This window comes from Helianthus annuus, chromosome 10 (genome assembly GCF_002127325.2).
Source record: "Helianthus annuus cultivar XRQ/B chromosome 10, HanXRQr2.0-SUNRISE, whole genome shotgun sequence".
Classification (NCBI taxonomy): domain Eukaryota; kingdom Viridiplantae; phylum Streptophyta; class Magnoliopsida; order Asterales; family Asteraceae; genus Helianthus; species Helianthus annuus.
This window is the reverse complement of record NC_035442.2, coordinates 118,858,717-118,885,594: the sequence shown is the minus strand read 5'-3', so window position 1 is coordinate 118,885,594 and position 26,878 is coordinate 118,858,717. Positions and strand designations below refer to the sequence as shown.

The following is a 26,878-nucleotide window of genomic DNA, read 5'->3' as shown; positions in this document are numbered from 1 at the left end:
CACCTCTGGATAATCCCGAACAATCGGAATATCCTGAATACTCTTACTCTTGTCTTTCTCCTCGGTGACATGTGCTAGAAAAGCAACATATCCTTTTCTCAAGTACCTTTGGGCTTCCATACATGACATAAGCTTCAATCCACCTGAAGGTTTCTCGCCACGAATTTCCAGAACATCGCCAGAAGACAAAGGAATACGAACAATCTTATCAAAACAAAGCACCTCAGCATGATGTTTGGTTAACCAATCCATTCCAATAATAATGTCGAAGCTCCCAAGTTGCATCGGTGTGAGGTCAATAGGAAAAAGATGGTTATCAAGGTTCAACTTACAGTCATGAATAACAGAATCGGGAATAAGAGGTTTACCAGTAGCGACTTCAGTAGATAGGGGTTTCCTCAGTTTAGTTCTAGGTATCGCAAGCAAAGGCTCAAAAGACAAAGAAACAAAACTTCTATCTGCACCAGAATCAAAAAGAACAGATGCAGGTCGATTGTTAACAAGAAACGTACCATTGACAACCTAGTTGTCAGCCCTCGCTTCGTTAGCATTCAGATTGTACGCTCGCCCACGAGCGGGATTCACATTCGCGTTCGGATTCGTATTGGCATTCGCTTTCACCAGCCTCGGGCAGTTGTTGCGGAAGTGACCACACTCTCCACAGTTAAAACATGAACCCGGTGGGAATCTCGCAGCATTCCCCTGAACCGGAGCTGGAACCTGAGCAACCTAATTTTGTCCCAGACGAAAAATATTGGCCAAATGCCCAAGTTTTCCACACGTTGTGCATTGCTTGCAAGCTTGCTGTGCAACATGATGACCGTTGCAGCGTGCACAATGAGGTGCGGTACCAGCATATACCTTCTTTGCAGGAGGTTGAGTCGGTGGGTCCTGAGCAGTCTGTGCTGTAATAGCAAAATTCTGAGCCCCCTTTCGCTTCCTCTTCTTCGACGACTCACCTTTCTTACCCTTGCCCTTATCCTTGTTCTTCTCAGAATCAGCCGACTTCTTTTTATCACCCTTGCGGGTGAGTTTACCCTTCCTGATGTCACGACCCCCGACCCACCCTGGACGGAATCGGGAGCCGCGAGCAGTCCAGTGGTACCCGTGGTATTTAATTTATGCGGCAGCGGAAGTCTTTTATTACAGGATCTTTTCACCGTAAAATTTCTCGTTTAATATAAAATTCCATAATTTACAATACGTTGATTTCACACAGAAATCATTATTTGCCAAAACATGTTTTATTTATTTATTCACAGTGAGCCACTTCTCTGAGCTTGTAGTGCTTTACTGCACTTTTCCTGGATCACACAGATCACCTGAAACATGTTTGAAAAAGGTTTTGTCAGCGGGGAAATACTGAGTGAATCATTCTGTTTTCTAAAACGACCCGTTTAGTTATAAATTACAGTATTAAGGGGAATTACAATGTTTCTGATATCAAACCAACTACCCACAGTATTTGTCACTCGACCAACCATTGGCTAGCCCATTTGTCCAATGGTGTCTGTGACTGTGGTCAGATCACCCCTTGGCCACCCGTTTGTCCAAGTGTGACGGGAAATAAGTAATGTATACAAAACCCCACATACCGGCTGTAATTTGGTGATTACATAGACTTAATCCCTGTAATTATAACCTTTGAAAATAACTTGGAGTTTTGTAATACTTACTCACAAACTGTGAGAAAACAGTTTAAAAAGAAGAATAATCACATTGCAGATTAACGAGCAATATATAAGCCTACTGATTAGCCTTGATTAAACCTAATTTAACACAATGCACACACAGGCAGGTTAGTAACTAATACAGCAGTTACGTCAATTCACGAGATTAAACCCTCACAACGATTAATCAGTGCAATACTCGATAATTCAATCGGATTCACAACGAATAACAGAGCATAGTCCGAATTCGAACAGCACTCTAATATTCAAGTCGAAATCACGACGAATAATCAAAGTACAAGCTCAATTTGAGCAGCACCCGGACAATCGTTGGATAGTTATAATCGATCGGACGTTGAATCGTAATAGCGATCGAGTTATTACCCTGATTGCGGCAGCACTTCGAGTTTAGTGTGTGGTTGTGTAGTATTCAGACGATATCTCCGTGTATAAACGGAATTTGGACGTCGAATTTTCACAGAATTTCAAGTGCCAACATCCCCTATTTATATCTGAAAAATGCGCTCCCTCGCGCCACGCGAAGGATTTACTTGCGCGTGTCGCGTGGCGCGAGAGACCCTAGTCTAGCATAGGGTGTGTTCGTGTACAGGTAGCTTGGGTGAGTTGGTTTCGACTGAAAACTTAACTCCCACGTAAAACTGTTAAGATATTACCAACTAGGCCCTGATCCTGATTCCGATTGTTATGAAAATTTTAGGGTTTATGCGGAATTACTTGGGTGTTTCAATTAGGGTTTTCTTATTGCCTAATTATCATCCTAATTATCGATTTTCGTGACAGTTGTTACATCCTCCCCACCTTGAGAAAAATCTCGTCCTCGAGATTTACTGAAATAGATGAGGGTACTTTCGCTTCATTTCTGATTCCAGTTCCCAAGTATACTCTGGTCCTCTCTTGGATTCCCATTTGACTTTGACCAACACCAGTCGTTTGTGTTTGAGAAACTTGACTTTTCTATCTTCGATCTGTAGTGGTTTCTTTATAAACTTCAACTTTTCGTTCACCTCTACATCTTGAAGAGGTACTACCAGGGACTCATCTGATAGACATTTCTTGAGATTGGATACATGAAATACATTATGTATTCCAGCTAATTCTTCTGGTAGTTGTAAACGATAAGCTACTGGTCCTATTCGTTGAATCACTGGGAATGGTCCAATATACCTTGGACTCAGTTTTCCTTTCTTACTGAATCGTACTACTCCTTTCCAAGGAGAAACTTTTAAAAGTACTTTATCTCCTATCTGGAATTCGAGTGGCTTGCGACGATTATCTGCATAGCTTTTCTGGCGATCTCTGGCTGTTTTCAATCTTTCCTTGATCTGAGTTATCTTGTCAGTAGTTTCTTGTACAATTTCAGGACCTGATAATTGACTTTCTCCTATTTCTGCCCAACATACTGGGGTTCTGCACTTACGTCCGTACAATGCTTCGAGTGGTGCAGCTTCGATGCTTGAATGATAACTATTGTTATAGGAGAATTCAATTAATGGCAAATGGCTATCCCAATTACCACCAAAGTCAATTACACATGCTCGGAGCATGTCTTCTAGAGTTTGTATTGTCCTTTCACTCTGTCCGTCTGTTTGTGGATGATAAGCAGTACTTAGATTTAGTCGAGTTCCCATTGCTTTCTGAAAACTTGTCCAGAAATGAGATGTAAAACGACTATCTCTATCCGATACAATGGAGAGCGGGACTCCATTTAGGGATACTACTTCGTCCACGTACAGTTGTGCTAACCTTTCCATGCTAAAGGTTTCTTTCATTGGTAGGAAATGAGCTGATTTGGTTAATCGATCGACAATTACCCAAATAGCATCATTACCTTTTCTGGTTCTGGGTAACTTGGTAACAAAATCCATTGTTATGAGTTCCCATTTCCATACAGGCATTTCTAACTGTTGTAGTAGTCCTGAAGGTTTCTGGTGTTCAGCTTTAACTTGTGAACAAGTTAAGCACTTGGATACGTATTCGGCTATATCCTTTTTCATTCCTATCCACCAGAAATTATTCCTTAAATCTTGGTACATTTTATGGTTTCCTGGGTGCATGGTATACCTAGGTTTATGAGCTTCTTCTAAAATCTTATTTCTTAACTCTCCTTGCTTAGGTACCCAAATTCGTTTCTTATGGAATTTCCAAATTCCATCATTTCCTTGTTCTAGTTCTTTTAGGTAACCTTTCATTCCTTCAGCATCATCTTTGATTGCTGTTTTCTGAACTTCTTTGATTTGTGCCATTAAATCTACTTGTAGATTTAACCTCAGAGCACGGACTCGTTTCTGTTTCTGATGGTGTTTACGACTTAAGGCATCTGCAACTACATTCGCCTTTCCTTCGTGATATTGGATATCACAGTCGTAATCGCTTAGCATCTCCATCCATCTTCTTTGCCTCATGTTTAACTCTTTTTGCCCAAATATACTCTTATGATCTGTATAAACAGTAAACTTACTTCCATACAGATAATGTCTCCATATCTTAAGGGCAAAAATTATGGCTCCTAATTCTAAATCATGAGTCGTATAATTTTCTTCGTGCTTTTTCAATTGTCTAGAAGCATACGCAATTACCTTCTTGCGTTGCATTAACACACATCCATAGCCTAATTTTGAAGCATCACAATATACTTCAAAATCTTCTGTTCCCTCGGGTAAAGCTAAGATTGGTGCATTTGTCAATCGGTGCTTTAAAATCTTAAAGGCTTCTTCTTGTCTATGTCCCCATTCAAACTTGGTGGCTTTACAGGTTAACTTAGTTAATGGTACGGCTATCTTAGAAAAATCTTTGATAAATCGTCTATAGTATCCAGCTAAGCCTAGAAAACTTCTTATCTCCATAGCTGTTTGTGGGACTTTCCACTTTGTAATTGCTTCTATCTTAGCAGGATCTACATGGATACCTTCATGATTTACCACATGACCTAAGAATTGTACTTCTTGCAGCCAAAATTCACATTTCGAGAATTTGGCATAAAGCCTTTCTTTTCTTAACAAAGTTAAGAGAACGTGTAAGTGTTCACAATGTTCTTTTTGGCTTTTGGAGTAAATAAGTATATCGTCGATGAAAACGATCACAAATTTATCCAAGTATGGTTTACAGATTCGATTCATCATGTCCATGAATGATGCTGGGGCATTTGTTAATCCAAAGGGCATGACTGTAAACTCATAATGACCATACCTAGTTCTGAAGGCAGTTTTAGGTATGTCTTCTTCTTGTACCTTCATCTGATGATATCCAGATCTTAAATCTATCTTAGAGAAATACCTAGCTCCTTGCAATTGATCAAAAAGATCATCAATCCTAGGTAGTGGGTATCGATTCTTAATCGTAACCTTATTCAATTCTCTATAATCGATACACATTCTCATCGATCCATCTTTCTTTTTCACAAACAGTACCGGTGCACCCCAAGGGGATGAACTCGATGTATGAATCCTTTGCTTAATAATTCATCTAATTGCTTTTTCAATTCTAGCATTTCGGTAGGTGCTAATCTATATGGTGTTTTGGCTATTGGTGCAGTACCTGGAATTAAATGAATTCTAAACTCTACTTCTCTATCAGGTGGTAATCCAGGTAATTCTTCTGGAAAAACGTCTGGGTATTCTGAGACTATTGGAATATCCTGAAGTTCCTTATCTTTAGTGTTAATGATTACTGAAATCATATACACCATTTCCTGCTTTCTCGAATAACTAGCCAATTTCATTACTGATATGAATTTCAATGGCTTTCGAGGTTTATCTCCAGTAATCAAAATTACTTCTCCTGTGGGGGTTTGAATTTCTACGGCATTCTTATCACATAGGATTCGAGCATGGTTGGCTACTAACCAATCCATTCCTAGTACCACATCGAATCCAGCTAAATTCATTGGTAACAGATTTGCAGAAAACTTATGGCCTAATAGTTCTATTTTTCCTTCTTGCAAAATTTTATCTATGTTCACAGAATTTCCTTCTGCCGTTTCAACCGTAAAAATCTGCCTAAGAGTGGTTAAAGGTAACTTAAGAGCTTGACAAAACGAAGTATTAATAAAACTTTGGTTCGCACCAGAGTCAAATAATACTTTTGCAAATACGTCATGTACTAGGAACATACCAGCTATCACATCTGGAATAAGTTCGGCTTCTTGAGTGGTCAGCTGGAAAGCACGTACATTCTTCTTGGTTGCTCCTTTAGCTGGTTTAGCTTTGTTATCTACTGGTTTAGCTAGCTTAGGACATTCGGATTGAAAATGTCCCCTTTCTCTGCAGTTATAACAAATTCTTGTTTTCTTCCTGCAGTCTTCTTCACGATGTCCTTTTGCCTTGCAAAAATTGCAAACTATATTGCATTGTCCATAATGCTTCTTTTTGCAATTTCTGCAGAAAGGAGGTGATGAGGATTGCCCTGTTCCTCTTTTCTTGATATTACCCATACGAAACTCTTGGGTAATCTTCTGAGCTATTTCCTTCTTACGATCTTCCTCTCTTGTGCGTACCAATTCATCCGTTAGGGTGTTAGCTAATTCTACCGCATCGTCAATGGTACGAGGTCTCGCAGCTTTAACGATGTTTCGGATTTCACTAATTAACCCCCAGATGTAACGGGAAATGAGTACCGGTTCTGGCGAAGCCAGGGTTGGCACCACCCTTGCGTATTCAAAGAATGTCGAAGTATATCCTCGACAGTCTACACCTAACATACGATGACTCAGGAACTTGTTTGCCATTTGTTCCTTCTCGTATTCGGGACAGAATTTTCTTTCGACAAGACTCTTAAATTCTTCCCAATTCATTGCATAGGCTACCCTTCTTCCTTTTGCCTGGAGGACCGTGTTCCACCATTCGAGTGCTCCTTCTTTGAACAGATTTGATGCATACATCACTTGATCCTCTTCGGCACATTTGCTTATTGCAATTACTGCCTCGGTTTTCTCTAACCAACGCAGTGTTGCAGTTTCCCCTTCATTACCTGCAAATTCTGCGGGTTTACAGGCAAGAAATTCTTTGTAAGTGCAACCAGGCGTTGCAGCTTTTATTCTCTTAGGGAGTGGGGCCTGTTGCGGATCATGATCGTCATGATTGCCGCCTCCATTTATGCTGTTACTGCCGTTATCTTCTGGAATACGTTTACTAGGAATTAATTGTGGTTCGGCAGGTTTCTGAACAGCAGCCACAATTTCTGGAATAGCATTGGCTATCCCTTGGGCGATAAAGTGCTCAATATCTTGTCGGGTTATATATTGATCTTCCGGTTCTTGCTCAGATTGATTTACTTCATTAATTGGTTCATTGTTAGCGTTTTCCATCTGCTAATTAGTAGGAATTTATTAGTGTCTAACTTATTAATAACAATTTAGCACAGATGAATACATAAATTACTACAACATACAAACATAACCTAAATTGTCGATTTCTCGACTTTCATTTTGTTATTGTATATGCCTCCGTACACACCATATCTTACAAGGTTTTATTGCCCATTTTACAGAATCAGTTTTACTATATTAGTTATAATACAGACAAACTTTTTCCAGCCCTTCCTATCTTTTGGTCCACTGGCAGTTTTAGTAACGACGCTCCCTCTCGTCGTACTTCCAAGAGATCTGCTCCCCCATTTCCCGGATCCTATTCCCAGTGCCTATCAGTTCTTCACCAAACTGACGTAACTCAGCTAAATTTTCATAGCTCATTGGCGGATTAGGGATAGGTTCTGGATCAAACTGTGGGAGAAAACTATAGGGACTATTAACTATATTTTGGAATTGCCAGTCATTAGTCCACCATTCCTCCATTTGGCCTAATGGTCTGGTGTGAACTAGTGGGTCTGGAATAGCTGGTCCTAGATTTAGTGGGAATTGGGCTGTAGCAGGATAAGAGAAAAGATTATCGTTGATAGGCTCTAGAACATCACAATTATCCAGTAGGCGGTCTATTTCGTCCTGGAACGTGATTTCCTCAGACTGTTTAGAGCTTTCGTCAATTTCTATTCCCTTTTGCTTAAGATCTATTCCTATTTCCTTTTCTGGTGGTTTCGAACTTTCTCCAGTTTCTATTTCCTTTCCCTTGTTCATGCTCACAGGATTTTCTATTTTAGGAAGTCTCCTAGTGGCTGGTTTCCTACGGCGTACTTTCCTCCACCCTACGTATCTTCTCTTCTTTTTAGGTTTGGCTTTTTCCAGCGGTGGAGCTTTGAATTCCACAGGTTCTTCTATGTCAGCAATGTAACCAGTGAAGTCGTGAGAGACTTCAATAGGCACTGGATATAAGTTGAGATTCTGGAATGCTTCCGATATCTCATTCATGCTGCATAGTATATATGCAAAATACAAGAATGCAATGTTAAAACTTTGGAACAAAGTTTAACAAACAAACACTGAAGTTTTATTGCATACTAATTTATACAAAGGACAACAGAAATAAATACACTAGGACTTTATTTATTTACTGGATAGTGATTTCTTTTACTAGACCCAACTTATCGGATATTTAGAGGTTGGCATTTTCTGCTACAGTAGCTAGCATATAGAGATTTGCCCATTTCTTGTCTATTTTATCTTCCCAAGGTGTACTATTACCCAACTCTTGGACTTCTGGGTTAAACCTAACTCTCTTGGTTCGGGGTTTCTTTTTCTCCTGACTCTTTTTAAGTATCGAATCCCTTTTCTCTGGGGAAAGAGGATTCTCATAGTTTGCCTTGCGGACAAAGATTCCTTCTTCTAGGTTTACTGGGTTTTTAGAAGAAGATGCAATATCTATTTTGTGGTAGATAGTAGACAGCTTTTGTTTACCCATACTGTAACTAACAAATAATCAGTTAATACAACAAATAATCACAGAATGATAACTAGTAGGATTAAGTATTTTGTCAAATACTTAATTCCGTAATAGGCTTGAATCAGTGGCTCGATCAGTGGCTCAATAGTTATTAATTATTAGCTCTGATACCACCTTCTGTCACGACCCCCGACCCACCCTGGACGGAATCGGGAGCCGCGAGCAGTCCAGTGGTACCCGTGGTATTTAATTTATGCGGCAGCAGAAGTCTTTTATTACAGGATCTTTTCACCGTAAAATTTCTCGTTTAATATAAAATTCCATAATTTACAATACGTTGATTTCACACAGAAATCATTATTTGCCAAAACATGTTTTATTTATTTATTCACAATGAGCCACTTCTCTGAGCTTGTAGTGCTTTACTGCACTTTTCCTGGATCACACAGATCACCTGAAACATGTTTGAAAAAGGTTTTGTCAGGGCTGACATACTGAGTGAATCATTCTGTTTTCTAAAACGACCCGTTTAGTTATAAATTACAGTATTAAGGGGAATTACAATGTTTCTGATATCAAACCAACTACCCACAGTATTTGTCACTCGACCAACCACTGGCTAGCCCATTTGTCCAATGGTGTCTGTGACTGTGGTCAGATCACCCCTTGGCCACCCGTTTGTCCAAGTGTGACGGGAAATAAGTAATGTATACAAAACCCCACATACCGGCTGTAATTTGGTGTTTACATAGACTTAATCCCTGTAATTATAACCTTTGAAAATAACTTGGAGTTTTGTAATACTTACTCACAAACTGTGAGAAAACAGTTTAAAAAGAAGAATGACTCACATTGCAGATTAACGAGCAATATATAAGCCTACTGATTAGCCTTGATTAAACCTAATTTAACACAATGCACACACAGGCAGGTTAGTAACTAATACAGCAGTTACGTCAATTCACGAGATTAAACCCTCACAACGATTAATCAGTGCAATACTCGATAATTCAATCGGATTCACAACGAATAACAGAGCATAGTCCGAATTCGAACAGCACTCTAATATTCAAGTCGAAATCACGACGAATAATCAAAGTACAAGCTCAATTTGAGCAGCACCCGGACAATCGTTGGATAGTTATAATCGATCGGACGTTGAATCGTAATAGCGATCGAGTTATTACCCTGATTGCGGCAGCACTTCGAGTTTAGTGTGTGGTTGTGTAGTATTCAGACGATATCTCCGTGTATAAACGGAATTTGGACGTCGAATTTTCACAGAATTTCAAGTGCCAACATCCCCTATTTATATCTGAAAAATGCGCTCCCTCGCGCCACGCGAAGGATTTCCTTGCGCGTGGCGCGAGAGACCCTAGTCTAGCATAGGGTGTGTTCGTGTACAGGTAGCTTGGGTGAGTTGGTTTCGACTGAAAACTTAACTCCCACGTAAAACTGTTAAGATATTACCAACTAGGTTTTACCACCCCTGAGTTTTAGGGGCCCTGATCCTGATTCCGATTGTTATGAAAATTTTAGGGTTTATGCGGAATTACTTGGGTGTTTCAATTAGGGTTTTCTTATTGCCTAATTATCATCCTAATTATCGATTTTCGTGACAGTTGTTACACCTGACTTGAGATTCAGTCAGGGTAGCCGACACCTCGATTGTGTGACGGACGGTAGTAGGATTAACGTCGGTCACAATATCCTGAATGGAATCGGCAAACCATCGATATATCTCTCGATTACTTTCTCCAGAGGGGTAACCATAGTGGGACACAACAGACTGAGTTCCTCAAAACGATCCGTGTACGCACGGTGTTCAGCCCCATCTTGCTTTAAATCGTCAAACGCTCCAAAGCCCGAATTTCGTGACGGGGACAAAACTCTTTCATCATGAGAGCCCGAAGCTCTTCCCATGTTTGTGCCAATGCCACTTCGGCACCCCTATCGCGCATAACACCATTCCACCAGGTAAGCGCTCGCTTCTCAAACACACTTGAAGCAAATTCAACCTTACACGCATTCGGACACTACACATGTCTGAATGTGCTCTCGATACTCTCAAACCACTGCAGGAGCGCAATTGCTCCTTGCGACCCAGAAAACTTTAGAGGCTTAGCAGAATTGAAGTTCTTGAAGTTACACGGTGCATTGTTGTTGTTATTATTGTTGTATATCTCGTGGACTTGGGTCACAATGCCGGGAAGCACAGCAGCCACTTGCTGAGAGACCAGGGCTGCGATTTCTTCAATAGTGAAAGATTGTGCTTCACGTCGAGGAGGCATTGTCTAACAAGGAAACAGGAGAATCGAGTGAGGTTGAAAAGCAAAAGAGGTATTGAAAATACCGACAAAACACAAGAAAGGCGATCATTTGTTTGTTACCTCGAACAAACAAACGACACGCAGCGACTAATCAAAGTAAATGGGTCAATATAGTGTGTCGCCGAAGACATGCTCGCCTATAAGTGAACACTCACCCCAAGAGTTCCCAGGTAAGAGTGACTAGTCCGATTATGTGGATTTGTACGAACACTCTAGCCTTAGATAGAAAACTCAGGGTACAAGCGCTTACTCTTCCAGTTTGCACGTGTTCACACTATTTAGACCCAAACTTTGATGAGATTTTGAAAACTTAAAGGGTTCAAAACCATATAACAAAGGGTTCAAAACCTAGTAATCAATAATCCTAGAACAAATGATTAGTTTTCAAAGCGGATTCGAACTTAGCGTTCTCATTGTGGTTATCACCTAAGGGTAGGTGACGGTATTGTTTTAAAATCTAAACGCAAGGTTTACTTGTGTTGGGGGTCCTAAAAGTTATAGTCTAGGTCAAAGCATTACTAATAACCTAATTCCCTATAACCATTGGCTCTGATACCAACTTCTTCTGTCACACCCCGACCACGTAGGACAACAAACCGTGGCGGAAACGTCGGGGAGTGTTGCAACAGAATCATTGTTTCACAACCATGGATACAAAAATATTTTCGTTTTATTGAATATTATTAAACATCAACATTGTCTTAACATAGAACAAACAAGTTACAAAACGACTATCATTGTTATTATGTCACTAAGGCCTCGTCCAGATCCTATGTGACGCATGCATCCTAGAAATTAATCAAGCAACAACACCTGAAACATATGTAAAAACAAAGTCAGCAAAGAAATGTTGGCGAGTACATAGGTTTTATAAGATTATTGGAATCATGGCTCGTTTATATGTTGCAGTACTTTATTAGACTACAAGAGTCAAAATACAAACCTTGTTTTAAAAAAGTGTATTGCAACATATTTAACCAACTCAAATCAAGTGGGTTATAGTTTGTAAAATCTCGTAGCCATGATTCTTAACCCCAAAACATTTGTTTTAGTAAATCAACCTGTAAAACATCTTGTAAAAACTCGTTAAAAACTCATATGGTTTATATCTTTTAGAAAAACATTGTTGTGTGACATCGTTTCAAAATCGTTTACCCAAGTAAACTAAATAACGCCACAGTATGTAATGATGAAAACACTTATATATAGGAAGTACCAGCGGCGTATCCACCATGCTTTCATCACATTACACCCGTCCGGTTATCTAACACTAACCAAAAACCAATCGTTTATCCAATTTGTTTAACTTGTTCAAATCGTTTCAAAATCGTTAACTCGTTTTAAAATCGTTTAAATCATCCTCGTTTTAATTTGTGAAAAACTATTTATGGTCGTCTCTCTAACAACATTCAAACCTTTTGACTAGACTATCTCGCTTCTCGCTTAACAAACAACCAAAGGGTAAGTTAACTAACATCAGATTCAGTAGCTACCCACAACCCCCACACATAACCATGGGTGTAGTAAGATAACGGGATTTGTCAGATCCTATGGTACCATAACCTAATACTGGTCGGCTTGATCAATGCTAATGAATGTCATTTGTTATGTAACTACAACCAATAAGTTTTGTTCACTTTATTGAAATCGTTATTAGTTTTGTATAAACCATCTTAATTGTTTTTGAAAAACCATTATTTAAACCTTGAAATCATTTTGTACATATGAATCACCCCAAAACAATTGAAAACAGTAAAATAGGGGAACTGTGTACTCATATGAAGTGCAAAGTATCCTCAATCAATAGAACTTCAACAAACTCAAGCAAACCAGAGAAATCAAGCAGCACCTAGTAATCGAATCACTAGTCAAACAATAGACGCCTAAATCGGACGGTCGGATAGAATGAGGTCTTGTAAACCAAATGAGTGTTGGAACTCATGTGATATGGTTTAACAAAGCCTACATCCTAAAATGAAACTTAACCTAAGTGCTTTCAACCCATTGTGACCCATTAAGGTAGCTTACGCTACTTTAACGCGTCGTGCGCGCAAATGCGCGTTTGAGACGTCTAACTAGTCATATGACAAGTATTATATGCCTCTACATGTTTAAATATGTTACATAATCAGTTACATGACAAAAGTTTATGTTACATATGCTTATTTACCAATTATGTAAGAAAAGGGCATTTTGGTCATTTACCAAGGGCATATAAACTACCTATCATGCGACTAATTAAACCTAAGTGACCATAAGGTATAACCTCGGAAGGTTATTCCCTATGCTACTATGGTCACTAACCATGTTTGGTCGGATCCTAAAGATCGACCAAACGGGTCATGTTCGAAAGTCTAAGCGGGTGTTTAGTCCGCTTGACTTACGACTCTACACAAGCACTAATCTAAAAAGTGACGAGCTAAACATGCTAGATCATGTTTAGTTAAGTTAGAAAACAGGTTTTGATATCAAAACAAACGGTTTTGATACCCACAGAGTAGTTTGGTTACAAAATACGCGAGAATACGCATTTTGGCCGAAACTACGACTCGTCACTGAGCCTAAATAACGTGGTAATCAGTAGGTATAGTCACTAGGAACTATAACCATCGTGATTACGCTCACGTTATGAAGTACAAGCGAACTTCGCGTTGACCATAAACTGGTCAAAGCAGAAAGTCAAACGCAGTTTGACTTTAACGATAAAAACGAATGAAAAGAACGAAAGAATACTTACAAAAGGTCCCCGCAAGCTATGATCTAATTTACTCTAAGATATGAAGCATAAACTTCAACTTAGAGAGCCAAAATCAGATCATTGTGGGTTTTGCAAGTGAAAGGAGATGGGTATTTATAGGAATTCAAGAGCCGTTAGGATTGTTTCTCGAAGATTGAGCTTCGATCTAAGCCGTACAAGTGGGCACATGGTATTTGAATACCATGGGCACTTGAAAACCATCAAAATTGGCCCATAGATTGATTTAAAACATGTCCAAAAACACTGGAAACCAGCTGCTGTTTCTAAAAACCAGTTTTCCTGTATTGGGCCTCTCATGCGGCCCGCGTAGCCCAACACAATAACTCACGCGGCCCGCCTGGCATAACTATACAGAAATTGCAGTTTAGTCCCTGAACTTGAGAAACATGCAATTTGGCCCATTTTTGACACGTTTAAGCCCCGCTAACCTCATTTCAAGGCTCTAAAATGAAGTTAAAGTATAGGGAACTCAAAACATGCTCAAAAATATCTCAGATGTCGGTTCGTTCGGTCGTACGGTTGCGTTATTCGCTTAATTACGATGAAGTCGTAACGAACGCAAAAACGATCCAAATCAAGCGACGAATGGAATTTTCTTATGCCAATCACTAAAATAAAATATTTTAACTCTTACATAAATTTTTGGATGTCCGGATATATTCAGAACGTAAGATATGCGCGAAAATGCAAAGTTGTGCACTTTTTGACGCTTTTAGTCCCTATTGATTAATAAAGTTTATTTTAGCATACCGAACCCCTCAAAGACTATTTCTAAGCTATGTAAAGGATATTTAGGGTATGTTTAACTTATGATCAAGTTCCGGAATGTTCGTTACTATACAAATCGGTATAGTTTCGCAGTTTGATACAAATAGTCCCTGTGATAGAACAAACTTGATTTCAACACACCAAACCATCCAAAAGTTATTTCTAAGTTATGTGGAGGTTATTTACGGTATGTTAAGCCTATTTCACTATTTCGGAGTGTTTGTTGCGTTAAACTGGTTATATTTATGCATCAGTGCGCGTATAACCTTCCAAAAAGCGATTAAGAGCTTCAAATTGGAATCTAATTAAATTGAAAAATCACCAAACACAAATACACACATAATAACATCAAAACACATATAATATGTAACGCCCCAAAAACTCGAATGTTTATATTCGCTATATGTCCTTATATGATATATCGTGAAATAAATAACTAGGCTATTCAACCTAGTTAAGTGCATGGTAAAAACTATCAAAGGAGAAAAGTAGTGCCAAAAATGTGATGGAAGTAAACTTGAGGGGTTAAAGTGGATAGGATGAAACTTGGTCACTAACTAAAACAAAATATCAACACACACCACACACATTTTCGTGTGTGTGTGTTCTGGATCGTTCCAGAGCTCCCTAAAGGAGCCAAACCCTAACTCAACAATATTCATCAAATTGAAGGGTGAATTGAAGCTCAAATTATCAACCGAACGTGAATTAGTGATCACCAACACAAGGGGATCATAAGGTATGTCTCAAAACTAAGATTGGTGATCATGTATGAAGTGGGTTATGTTTTAATCCATGAATTAGTATGAAATTGATGATGTATAAGGGTTAGAATCATCAAGTAGAACATAGGTTATGTATAGTTTGTGTTAATTTGATGTTTAGAAGTAAAACCCATTAGTCATGGTGATGATGATAACTTAATCACCATCTATGTCCAATTCTTGTTGAAAGATTGATGAAATATCGGTGTATAACGAGTTATGGTTTGATGAATTGAATAAAATGTGATGATGATATGTTGGATGATTAATTGTGAATATTACATGATGGTGAGTAGAAGGATTTGATGAACTATGTATGAATGTAGAAGATTAATGCATGAAATAGTTATACATTATGCTTAGATAGTGGTACGCACGCCAAGTGTTTGATGAAATGACTAAACGACGATATTATGTGAAAATGTATGCAAGTAGTGGATGAACATACATACAATGTGTAAATGATTAAATTGTTATTAAGCTTACACAAGGAACATGTGTAAGATCAAATCCATGTGGAGGTTTTATTGATGTCTTGTTTGGGTAGAAATGTGCACTAGTATCTTTCATTATTCACTCACATTGTATGGTACACACTATGTGTTTAGTCGACGGTTTAGTTGAGGTTACGAAATGAAATTGGCGTTAATGTATAGCAAGTAAGGATGGTAAAATCATGTTGGTTATGTACCCCAAATATGGTCGTCTAGTATGGGATCTCGAAAGCTTTAGTATATGTAGTATTGGTAATATGCATGTGTGTGTATGTAATGGATTGATCATGTGGTTGTAAGCATATTACATCATGAATATGAAGTGTATATAATGCCATTGTTATAGCTTAATATGATGACACGAATATATGAGGTTAAGTCGAAAGTCCATAAGATGGGTCGTTGACTTTTGGAAGTCAAACCTTGCATAAGTAGTATGGCTAGACTCTTGTCAAATTTCAATGCTATAAAGTCATATGGTGCGTGTTTAACAATGTGTGTTATATGCAATTATGTAAGGAATTATACGAGTTGGAAGAAATGTGATGTTGGGTATATGTCTTATGTTTGTTAGACTTGACTAATGAAAGTTAGACTTGAACCATGCATTCGACATGATCATTAAGTGTACAATCATGCATACTAACAAGAATGTGATTGCGTGATGTGAAGGCATAAGGATCATGTGGAAATGTACTCAAGCAAGAAATGCAAAAGGGTCAAAAGGAGGCAAGGGAACGGACGCAAAAAGGTAAGTGATTTCCGTAATCGCTTCTTAGTTGTTTATGTAAAGTTATGTGCTAGTTAGTTAAGTAAGTTAATTGAGGACCAATACGGATGTGTGGTATGAAACCAATGATTTCTGTTAAGTAGATGTAACGGGTCAAAATGCAGTCTCGATGTTAAAACGAAAGTGTTGATTGATGAAAACATGAACGGGTCGAATAAACCATGAATGAATAATAAGCCGATAGCGTATAAGTTAAGAATTTCCTTAACCCGGATGTGGGATTTTGAGTCCATAGGGTAGGGAACCAATTTACAGGCATGTAGGAAGAAACGGGGGGTTAAACGGATAAACGGGTTGAAAGTTATGCAAGTTTTAGTGCGCGCGAACGACGAAACAACACAGCAGGAAAAACCAACTTTTGAGAGGCCGTCGCCGACGCCCTCTGGAAATGTCAGTTTTGCTGACGGGTTATCTTGCTGTCTACGGAGGTTTGGGCTACGGGCAAATGCAAGGGCCGTCGCCGACGCCCCCTAGGGCCGTCGCCGACGCCCTTCCCATGTCCAAAAAGCTGAAAATTAGTTATTTATGTTATATATGCATCGTAAGCTTCGGTATATTATCCGTGGGTTATGGCAAGCCTTTTAAACATGATTTCGAGTGTTTCCTCGACACTTATAAGTTGCAAACTCAAGTCTAAGCACCATGTAATTCATGTATGGATATATATGAGGTATGTAAGATCTTGGACATGTACATATTAGTGTATGTACATATGTAGATGTGTATTTAAGTATATATGAAGGTACGTATGAGTGTATGCAAGTAAGTAGAGGTATAGTAAAGCATGTATGTACGTAGATGTGTATTTTATGTATAAATGAAGATACGTATGTATATATGAACGTATGTAGAGACGTAGTAATGCATGTGTGTATGCAGATATGTAATTGGTATATATGAAGGTATGTATGAGTATATGCATGTATGTAGAGATGTAGGAAGGTAAGTGCGTATGTAGATGTGTATGTATACATGTAAAAATGTATGTGTGCATGATTTAGATATGTTGGGTAATATGTTATTAATAGTGTGCCTTGTGAATGATAAGTAATGCAGGTACATTATTGAAGCCTCACCAGAATATGGATACGCAGTTGAAATGCTTAAAAATAGAATGATAATGCAATAGGAAGAGTACGAGATGGAATCTTGTTTATGTATTGTGTACTAATGTGATGAATATATGTGGTGAGTGCAGGTTGTACGGGTCACGGAGGATCATCAAGGAATAAAGATCGAGGACTGAGTCACATGAAGGATTGTACGGGGTTGTCTAAGGATGTAATTTGTTATACATAAGTTATGATTTATTCTATAATTCAGTTAGTTTGATGTATTCAATATAAAAGAGTTATCTTAAAAGTGAACTTTCAAGTAAGACATAAGGTTTATAGTGAAAGAAATTTTATGGCATGAACTTCCGCTGCGACTTTTGTTAATTACGTGTTAGGGTCTTACATAATAACACCAAAGCACATTGTTTTATTGATAACCAACATTGTTTTACATTGCACAATGATTATAGAACACAGTTGTCACATACAAAACAACGAATCTCCAAAGATCAAAATTGTGTTTAGTGCAGATAAGACTGGTGAATCGTCAAACAGCAAATCTTTGAGCTATGATCCATGAAGGGGTATGGTCCCAAAAAGTCGCGCAAACCTCGTAACAGGTTGCACGTGAGACCATACTCCTTAGCATAACAACTTGATAATAACAACCTCGCGCAGCTCACATCACATTATGACTTACCCCCGCGCGAGGAAGAGCACATAATAAACTCAGATAGCAACACTTAGCATAAAAACAATGGTATAAGTGAGCACACTAGCCTCGCGCGGGTTAGTTGCCATCAAACAAAATCCTCTCCATAGGAAGACGCGCTGTTACCTACAGAGGTACACAGGGTACAAGTGGCAGTAAAAAGAGCCAATGAGCGTCCAGCAGGCTCTGTTCAATCGTGCGCCACGATCTTCTGACGATAAGTACACAAGGACGCCTACATGGCACCAATCAAGAGACGGGGACAACTGTCCCACGATCTCCACTTGTCTGCTGATGACAGAAGGACAACAAGGCCGACAACAATGACACGTGGCTCCAATCAAGGTGCGCCAGCGCCGACGAGCATCTAGAAGCCACTAAGCAGTCGAGGCCAGCGAGGCAAAGAGCATATTCGTTGTTGTCCGTTTCTGGCCCAAGGCCCATCAGCCCACAACCTCTTACACCTCTCCGGCTATAAATAGAGACCTTCATTCCTCAGGTTATGGATTCGATTCCCTTGGCTCTCACTCCTTACACTTAATTATTCTCAAAGCAGTCGCTTATTCTCACGCCGGAGCCCGGTTAAGAGGGAAACCCCCACATTCCCCTCTTAACGAGTAACGGTGTTCTGTTTTGCAGGTTGATTTACCGGTCGGAGCTCAAATACCTCAAAGAAGATTAACCTCTATGATAGGAACATAAACCCTTCTAATTAATACCATAATTAGATCACTGTTTCTTCGTTGGCGCCCACCGATTTTTTCTATAACCACCCTCATCTTCTTTTATTTGAGCTTTTGACAACTTTTCCTTCGACTATGACTGGTCAAGGAATCATCCCAGAGTTCGGTTTCGGAACCAACTCTAACACGGCGTTGGGTGAAGGAGTCCAAACCTTCCAAGCCCAACAAATCGAAGAAATCGGCGAAGTTGAAATCAACAATACTGGGGGTCCGCGCGGGAGCTTCACCCGCATCACACAAGTGGTCACCCCAGGAAACGGAGAGGGACCTTCGAACACAGCGCCACCTCAAAATGTATCTGCATTACTTGGCTTACCAGAGGGCGAAACCCCAGCCTCGTGGTATGCCAAGAACATCGCCACTATCAATGCAGCATACCAATCGCTCATCGCGCAGCAGGCAGTTTTGACGGCAGAACCGTCCTTGGTCACCCCTCCGAGTCAGGGGATGCGCCAAATGCCACCACCAGCCAATATACAAGGCAGAACCAACAGGCCTCCCCCTACAAGACGTTTAAGCGTACAAGACACGCGCGATACAAGAGGGGAAACGGATAGTTACTATAAATATCCGTCGAACCTTCAACGAGGCCCTGTTCACAGCCGGCTCACGCCGCGCAACATGAACAATGAATGGGAAGAAACCGACCCATATGATCCTACATGGGAAGGTGATGAAGAGTCATCAGTCTTTAATCGTTTACCAAAAAACCATGAGTACTATAAGCCAAGACAACACATTGGCTATACAGAAGAGGCTGAACGAGATTTCCGCCTGGCATACAGACCAGCGGAAGCTGCGGAACACTCCAAGTTTATCCCGAAAATCGCACTCGCACCACTCTCACGAGAGAAGCTACCCCCAACCGTTGGGAAATTCAATGGGTTGACTGACCCAGACGACCACGTCAGAACATTCACGAGTGTGGGCTGCATGGGAGGTTGGAACATGCCCATGTGGTGCCACCTGTTCATTCAAACTCTTACCGGAGCGGCTCGCGCCTGGTTTGACAGCCTTCCGCCCGGAAAGATTAAGTCATGGACAGATTTCAAGACGCAGTTCTTAAGCTACTTTAGCCAACAACGTCGCTACCAACGTGACACAGCCGAAGTAGAAGATATTTGGAGAAGAGATGGTGAAGGTCTGGAGGACTTCATCACGCGTTTTAACAAAGAGTGCCTGGAAATAGGCGGCGTCAGTGAGCAACTCATGCGCTGTCACTTTAAAAAGGCTATACGCTGCGATAGTCTCATTAGAACCATCACAGGCAAAGATGGAATGCCGAAGGAGTGGGATAAACTGATGGAAGCCGCAAAAATCGTCGCGCAAACTGAGGAGTCCCTTGCTGGTGGAAAGGGCTACTACCCAGAAGATCGATTTTCAAGAGGAAGTACGCGCGACAACAACAACAAGCGCAACAAGTACAAGAGTCATGACTGGAAGTCTGAGAGACCCAGAGGCCGTGACGACAGGCCACGTTACAGAGAAGATGCGCGAGATACGATTGACCGAATCGGTTACAAGAAAGCAGTCAGAGACGACAACCGTGACAAACACTGGACTCCGCTCACAAAAACTCCAAAGGAGGTATTGATGACGGAGAATGTCGATTTCAAGGCGCCAAGGCCAATGACAAACAAGAAAGGGCAAGACCCTAACTTGTACTGCGATTTTCACAAAGATTCTGGGCACCTAACCGACGACTGTTACAGCTTGCGCCAAGAAATCGAGAGAGCGCTCAAAAGCGGCAAACTAAGCCATTTAGTGAAGAATGTACGCAAGGAAACCCGTCAACTCCAGCGCCATGATGAAGGTAACCACAAAAAGGTCCGACGACTAGAGACTCATATGGTCAACGGACCCAGGTACAGCGCGAAAGAGAAAGGCAAACGCCCTTATGAACCTTCGTGGCAAGAGCAGCAAGTTGTATTTCCAGTAGTTCGCGGCGGACCTCGCGCCACACGTCCTGTGGTCATCACCGGCATACTCGGGCATTATGAAACCGACTACATATTCATAGACCCGGGAAGTACTGCCGACATCATTTATGAGCAATGTTTCAATCAGCTGGATGAAGAAGACAAAGCGCGACTCGAGCCTGTCGATTATCCTTTGTCTGGATTTTGCAACGAGATGGTTTTTCCTCTCGGACAGATCAGTTTCCCCGTCACGCTCTCTGACGGGAAACACTCAAGAACAACAAATGTGAACTTTATGGTCATGCCAGTGAAATCGAGGCATGATGTGCTTCTTGGGAGGGAAACACAAGGCGAGCTAAACATGGTGACGTCAACGCCTCATTCTGCAATAGGTTTCCCAACCAAAACAGGAGTAGCAATCATATACGCCAAGAAGGAAGTAATGTCAACTGACGAGCTGCGCCCAACAAAGGCGGCAAAGGTCTCCACGACTGAGCCGGAGAAATGGGTTTTAAACCGAAAATACCCCGAGCAGACCGTGACAATTGGCCACGCCATTACGTCAGACATCAGAACACGTCTAAAGCAACTGCTGTTTCGAAACATGGATATATTTGCCTGGACGCCGGCAGACATGACCGGTGTCCCGCGCAACATCACCGAGCATTGCTTAAACACGTACCCATCTGTCGAGCCAAAGGTCCAAAGAAGGCGCAGCCTAGGGTCAGACAAGACAAAAGCAATGAACGAGCAGGTATGTGAGCTGCTCAAAGCCGGGATCTTGCGAGAGGTAAGATATCAGAGTTGGGTGGCGAACCCTGTGATGGTAGAAAAATCAAATGGCGGATGGCGCATGTGCGTAGACTACACTGATCTCAACAAGGCGTGCCCAAAGGATTGCTATTCCTTGCCTGAGATCGATAAAAAAATCGATTCTCTCGCGCCATACCGATGGAAGTGCTTTCTGGATTGCTATAAAGGATACCATCAAGTGCAGATGAAGCTAGAAGATGAAGACAAGACAGCATTCAGAACAGACCTTGGAATCTTCTGCTACACAAAGATGCCTTTTGGTCTGAAGAACGCAGGCGCGACATATCAACGCTTGATGGACAAAACCTTCGCAGGCGACATCGGAAAGCATATTGAGGTTTATATCGATGATCTAGTGGTGAAAAGTCCCGAGGAGGACCAAATGTTAAAAGACATCGAAAAAACGTTCAACTCATTGCGCAGCGTCAATATGAAGCTAAATCCAGCCAAGTGTTCCTTTGGCATGGAAGAAGGGAAGTTTCTGGGTTTCATTGTCACAAACGGCGGTTTCAAGGTGAATCCAGAGAAGGTACAAGCTATAGAACGAATGCCATCACCGAGAAACATCAAGGAAATGCAACGACTAGCCGGCCGGCTGGCCGCGCTGAATCGTTTTCTCTCAAATCACGCCGCAAAGTCGTATCCCTTCATTAGCACGTTGCGCAATTGTGTAAAGAAGCAAGAGTTCAAATGGACCCCGGAAGCCGAAACAGCTTTTCAACAAATGAAAGCGTGTCTGATCGAACTCCCTACCCTGACGGCACCATTTGAAAAAGAGCCCCTTGTGCTGTACTTGTCCTCCTCGGATAAGGCAGTAGGGTCAGTATTGTTGGTAGACAGGAACGGAGTGCAAACCCCGATCTATTACGTCAGCAGGGTACTCACAGACCCAGAAACAAGATATTCCACAATGGAAAAGCTGGTTCTTGCGCTACTACACGCCTCCCGAAGATTGCGCCGATACTTCACAGGCCATGTGATAACTGTGCTTACAAATTTCCACATTGGCACTATACTACAGAAGCCGGAGACATCAGGCAGGTTGGCGAAATGGGCCATTGAACTGGGCGGCCATAACATCTTGTATAGGCCGCGCCCAGCCATTAAGGGGCAGGTCCTCGCCGACTTCATCACAGAAGTGCCGGCCGATAAAGTCAAGGAGTGCGAGCTGGTAGAGACTCCCGAAGAAAATACAACAGAGACTTGGATGCTTTACACTGACGGGGCATCAAAGGAAGATGGCGCGGGAGCAGGTTTACGTCTAGTGAGCCCAGAAAAGCACGAGTTTACTTACGCCATTAAGCTCGACTTCAAAAACACCAACAATGAAGCTGAGTACGAGGCTTTTCTGGCAGGCTTACGCCTCGCCATCAAGATGGGAGCAAGGAACTTGCGCGCACATGTCGATTCACTCCTGATAGCCAGTCAAGTAAATGGCATATACGACGCGAAGGGAGAAGTCATGGCTTTATATCTGGAACAAGCGAAAGAATTGCTCCAACAATTCAAAACCCACGAAGTCATACATATCAATCGCTCAGAAAACAAGCCCGCAGATGCCCTGAGCAAACTCGCCTCGACTTCCTTTCAACATCTCGCCAAGGATGTAAGGATAGAGGTACTCAAGAACCCGTCAGTATTGCTGCGACAGGTGAATGTGATCGAAACAGGGCAAACATCGTGGATGACCCCCATCATCCAATACTTGCAAGAAGGGGTGCTTCCCGAAAACAAAGCGGAAGCAAGAAAGATTCAAAACAAAGCCCTACAGTACGAAATGAACAGCGGTATCTTATACCGAAAATCCTTCCTGGGACCACTACTGCGCTGTGTGGACCCCCAGGACGCGAATTATTTGATAAGGGAAATCCACGAAGGGATTTGCGGCATCCACTCCGGACCAAGGATGGTTGTCGCGAAGATCATGAGCGCCGGTTACTACTGGCCTGGTATGCATGTTGACGCAATGAAGGAGATCCGCAAGTGTGACTCTTGCCAGAGGCACTCTCCAAAAACGCTGCGTCCTAAAAACGATCTTATCCCCGTATCCACCGCATGGCCCTTTCAGCAATGGGGAATTGACATGGTGGGACCCTTCCCGGATGCCCCCGGCGCCGTAAAGTTCATCATAGTAGCTGTCGACTACTTCACGAAGTGGGTAGAAGCCAAAGCCCTTGCATCCACCACAGCTATGATTGTGCGCAAGTTCATATGGGAGCACATCATATGCAGATTTGGCCTCCCGCTCAAGATCGTGACAGACAATGGCACCAACTTTGCTTCGGACGATCTTAAGAACTGGATGAAGGAGATGAGCATTGAACACACTTTCACCTCTGTTGCACACCCACAAGGCAACGGACAAGTGGAAAGTGTGAACAAATGCATCGTCGAAGGGATAAAGGCCAGATTAGGAACAAGGCGGCGCGGATGGGTTGATGAGCTCCCAAGCATTTTATGGGCTCATCGGACCATGCCAAAGACGAGTACCGGCGAGACCCCTTTCAGCCTGGTTTATGGCTCAGAGGCGGTAATCCCGGCGGAGATTGGCCTGCCCTCGCCACGCATGACAACGGTCAACACGGTTGACAATGAAGCAGAAAGGCGCCTAGACTTGGACCTGTTAGAAGAAAGACGCGAAATCGCGAGAATCAGAGAGGCCAAGTACAAAACCCAGCTGGAAAGGTACTACAACACAAGGGTTCGCATTTGTACCTTCAATCCAGGGGAGTACGTCTTTCGCGACAGCGAAGCATCAAATGCGGAACGCCCAGGGAAATTAGCACCTAAATGGGAAGGCCCATATCTGATCCATGAGGTCCTGGGCAAGGGGGCCTACAAATTACGCACCTTAGATGGCCACATCTTACCAAGAACTTGGAATGCGCAACAATTGCGCAAATGCTATATGTAATCTTTTCGGCCTTACGCCATCGTTCAATTAACTACGCCGGCTACGAGCCACTGGCAAATATGTATGAAGGCCTAAGAGCCAACTTCTGACTTGAATGCAAACATACGACATGTTTTTTCTATTACATTTTTTCGTTACAAATGCATGTTAAACTTTTGATTAACGCGAAAACACTACAGCATTTCAAGACGGTTCAAACCACCTCCAAGGTCCTCCGCAAACAAAGCGCGAGACCGGACGATCACCTAAATACTTACAAAACGCCTCCATTTATTCGAGCTAATTTAGCATAAAGTTTTATAACAATGCAATAATTGCAACGGAAAAAACAAAATGTTTCATTAACAACTTGCGCAACCGCGCAGCATCATACATAAGAATATTCAAAGAAATTACAAAGGCACAAATGCCTATCAACTACCTACTCAATAAACTCTCCTACTCTTCGCGACGATCATCACCATCATCTCCGTCATCTTCACCATCATCAGCGTTGCCATCATCATCACCATCACCGCCATCATCACCAACTGGCTCTTCGTCGGACAACTCGACGGTAACCGGTGGATCGAGGATTGCCTTAAGACGCTGGCACCAGTCGTCTTTCTTTAACGATTCGACAACCAACTCCATGATAGGCAAGGAGAGGTTGTCATAGGAATTTTCAGCACTTGCCAGCGCAGCATCGGCATGTTCTGTTACTGAGCAATGGCTTGTGTCAAATTCTTGCCCAAGCATTTGCTCAACATGATCAGCACACTCCAGGTAGCCTCCCCGGTGACCCACCGCACGCGCCGCATCTGTCAGAGCCGCTACGGCGCGATCTAGCTCGTTCGCATTTAGGATGGAGTTGGCAACCTTCAACAAAAGATAAGCATTAAAGAAAAAACTCTTCAAATCAACTTAAGAAAAAAGCATAAGGCACTTACCAACACTACTCCACGAGTGCGCATCCACTCCGCTTCTGAGACAAGTGTATCGACGATACCTTGAGCCTCAGAGTAGTTGGTTTGGGCCACATTCAGCGCGGCAGTGCTCACAGCACGCGCCTCCTCAGCATCAGCAGCCTTGACCTTCTCAGCCTCAAGGTCAATCTCCAAAGACTCACATCTGTCGATTTGCTCATTCAAGCGACGTTTGAGTTCCGCTATCTCAACGTCCTTGGCATGGAGATCCTTGTCCTTGTTGGACAATTGCACCTTGGCTGCAGTCAGCTCAACCTAAAAATTGGCAAACGCCTTGAGAATTGACTTAAAGAAATCTCATAAACAAAAAAGGAAGAGCGAGAATCAGTAGAACTAACCTCCATCTGCTGCTTGGCAGCTTTTTCACCCTGCGCTTCCTCCACCTTTGAGGTCAAGTCTGCAACTTTAGCCTCAAGATCAACGATCTTCTGTCGTAGAGCATAAGCACGATCGTTGTCTTGGGCGCATATACGCTTGAACTCGGCCTTCTCCTTGGCCAGTTGCTCCTCAACATTGTGGAGTTTTTTCTGCAGCCCCTCGCGGCCCCACTCCTCCGCCTTCTTGTCAGCCTCAAACTTGGCTCTTTCTTCGTCGAACGCAGCTTTCGACTTCTCAAACTCCGCAATTCGCTTCAGAGTACGCTCGCGGTAACCTTCCCAATCAGCGCGCTCTCTGACCATCGTCCGCCATTCGCGAACGATCTGATGGTTGGCAGCGCGGGCATTGGCCTCCCCAAGAATATAAGTACGATATAACATCTCATGGGGTTTTGCCCTTTGCCGATTGACCTCACCAGGGGGGAAGGAATTCAAAAACCATTCACGCGAAGCGCCAAACTCAATAAATGTATCCTTCTGTTTTAAGCTCCAGGGGGCTTGATGGAGGGCATCACCGCGCTCTTCTTCAGTATATGTCTTGTAGTAGATATCCCCAACGGTATCTTTCGCCCCTATCACGTTAGGGTTATAACCCCCGGCTCCACCGGAGCTCGCGCCGCTAGAAGAGTAGCGGCCGGACCCTTTCGAAGTGATAACAGGGCCGGTGCTGGTTGGCCTGGTGACCTCAGGACCTTGAGACTTCAAAGGCTGATCCATAGCCTTTTTCGCCGCTACCTCCTTCTCCAAGGCCTGCTTCCTAGCCACCTCAGCCAGCCTCTCCTGCTCCGCCCTGCGCTTCCTTTCCTCTTCTTCCTTCTTTTTTCTTTCCTCCTCCTTCCTCTTCTCTTCTTCCTCCTTCTTCTTCTCCTCAGCAATCTTCTTCTCTTCTTCTTTCTTACGCGCCTCCTCCACCTTTCGCTGCGCCTCAGCCGCCTTCGCGGCATCCTGGGCTGCAGTGTCAGTGGGCTTGACGGTTATCTTGGGTCTTTTTACCACAGCCTCACTGAATGTAACC

At 42.2% G+C, this 26,878-nt stretch overlaps 1 long non-coding RNA gene across 1 annotated transcript; it reads left to right on the top strand.

Moving 5' to 3' along the window:
- The first annotated feature begins 14,955 nt into the window (after positions 1–14,955).
- On the top strand, positions 14,956–17,692 carry LOC110881903. The gene is made up of 3 exons (XR_002559930.2): positions 14,956–15,056; positions 16,248–16,326; positions 17,564–17,692. It is a non-coding gene; the product is annotated as an uncharacterized LOC110881903 (long non-coding RNA).
- Positions 17,693–26,878: the final 9,186 nt, after the last annotated feature.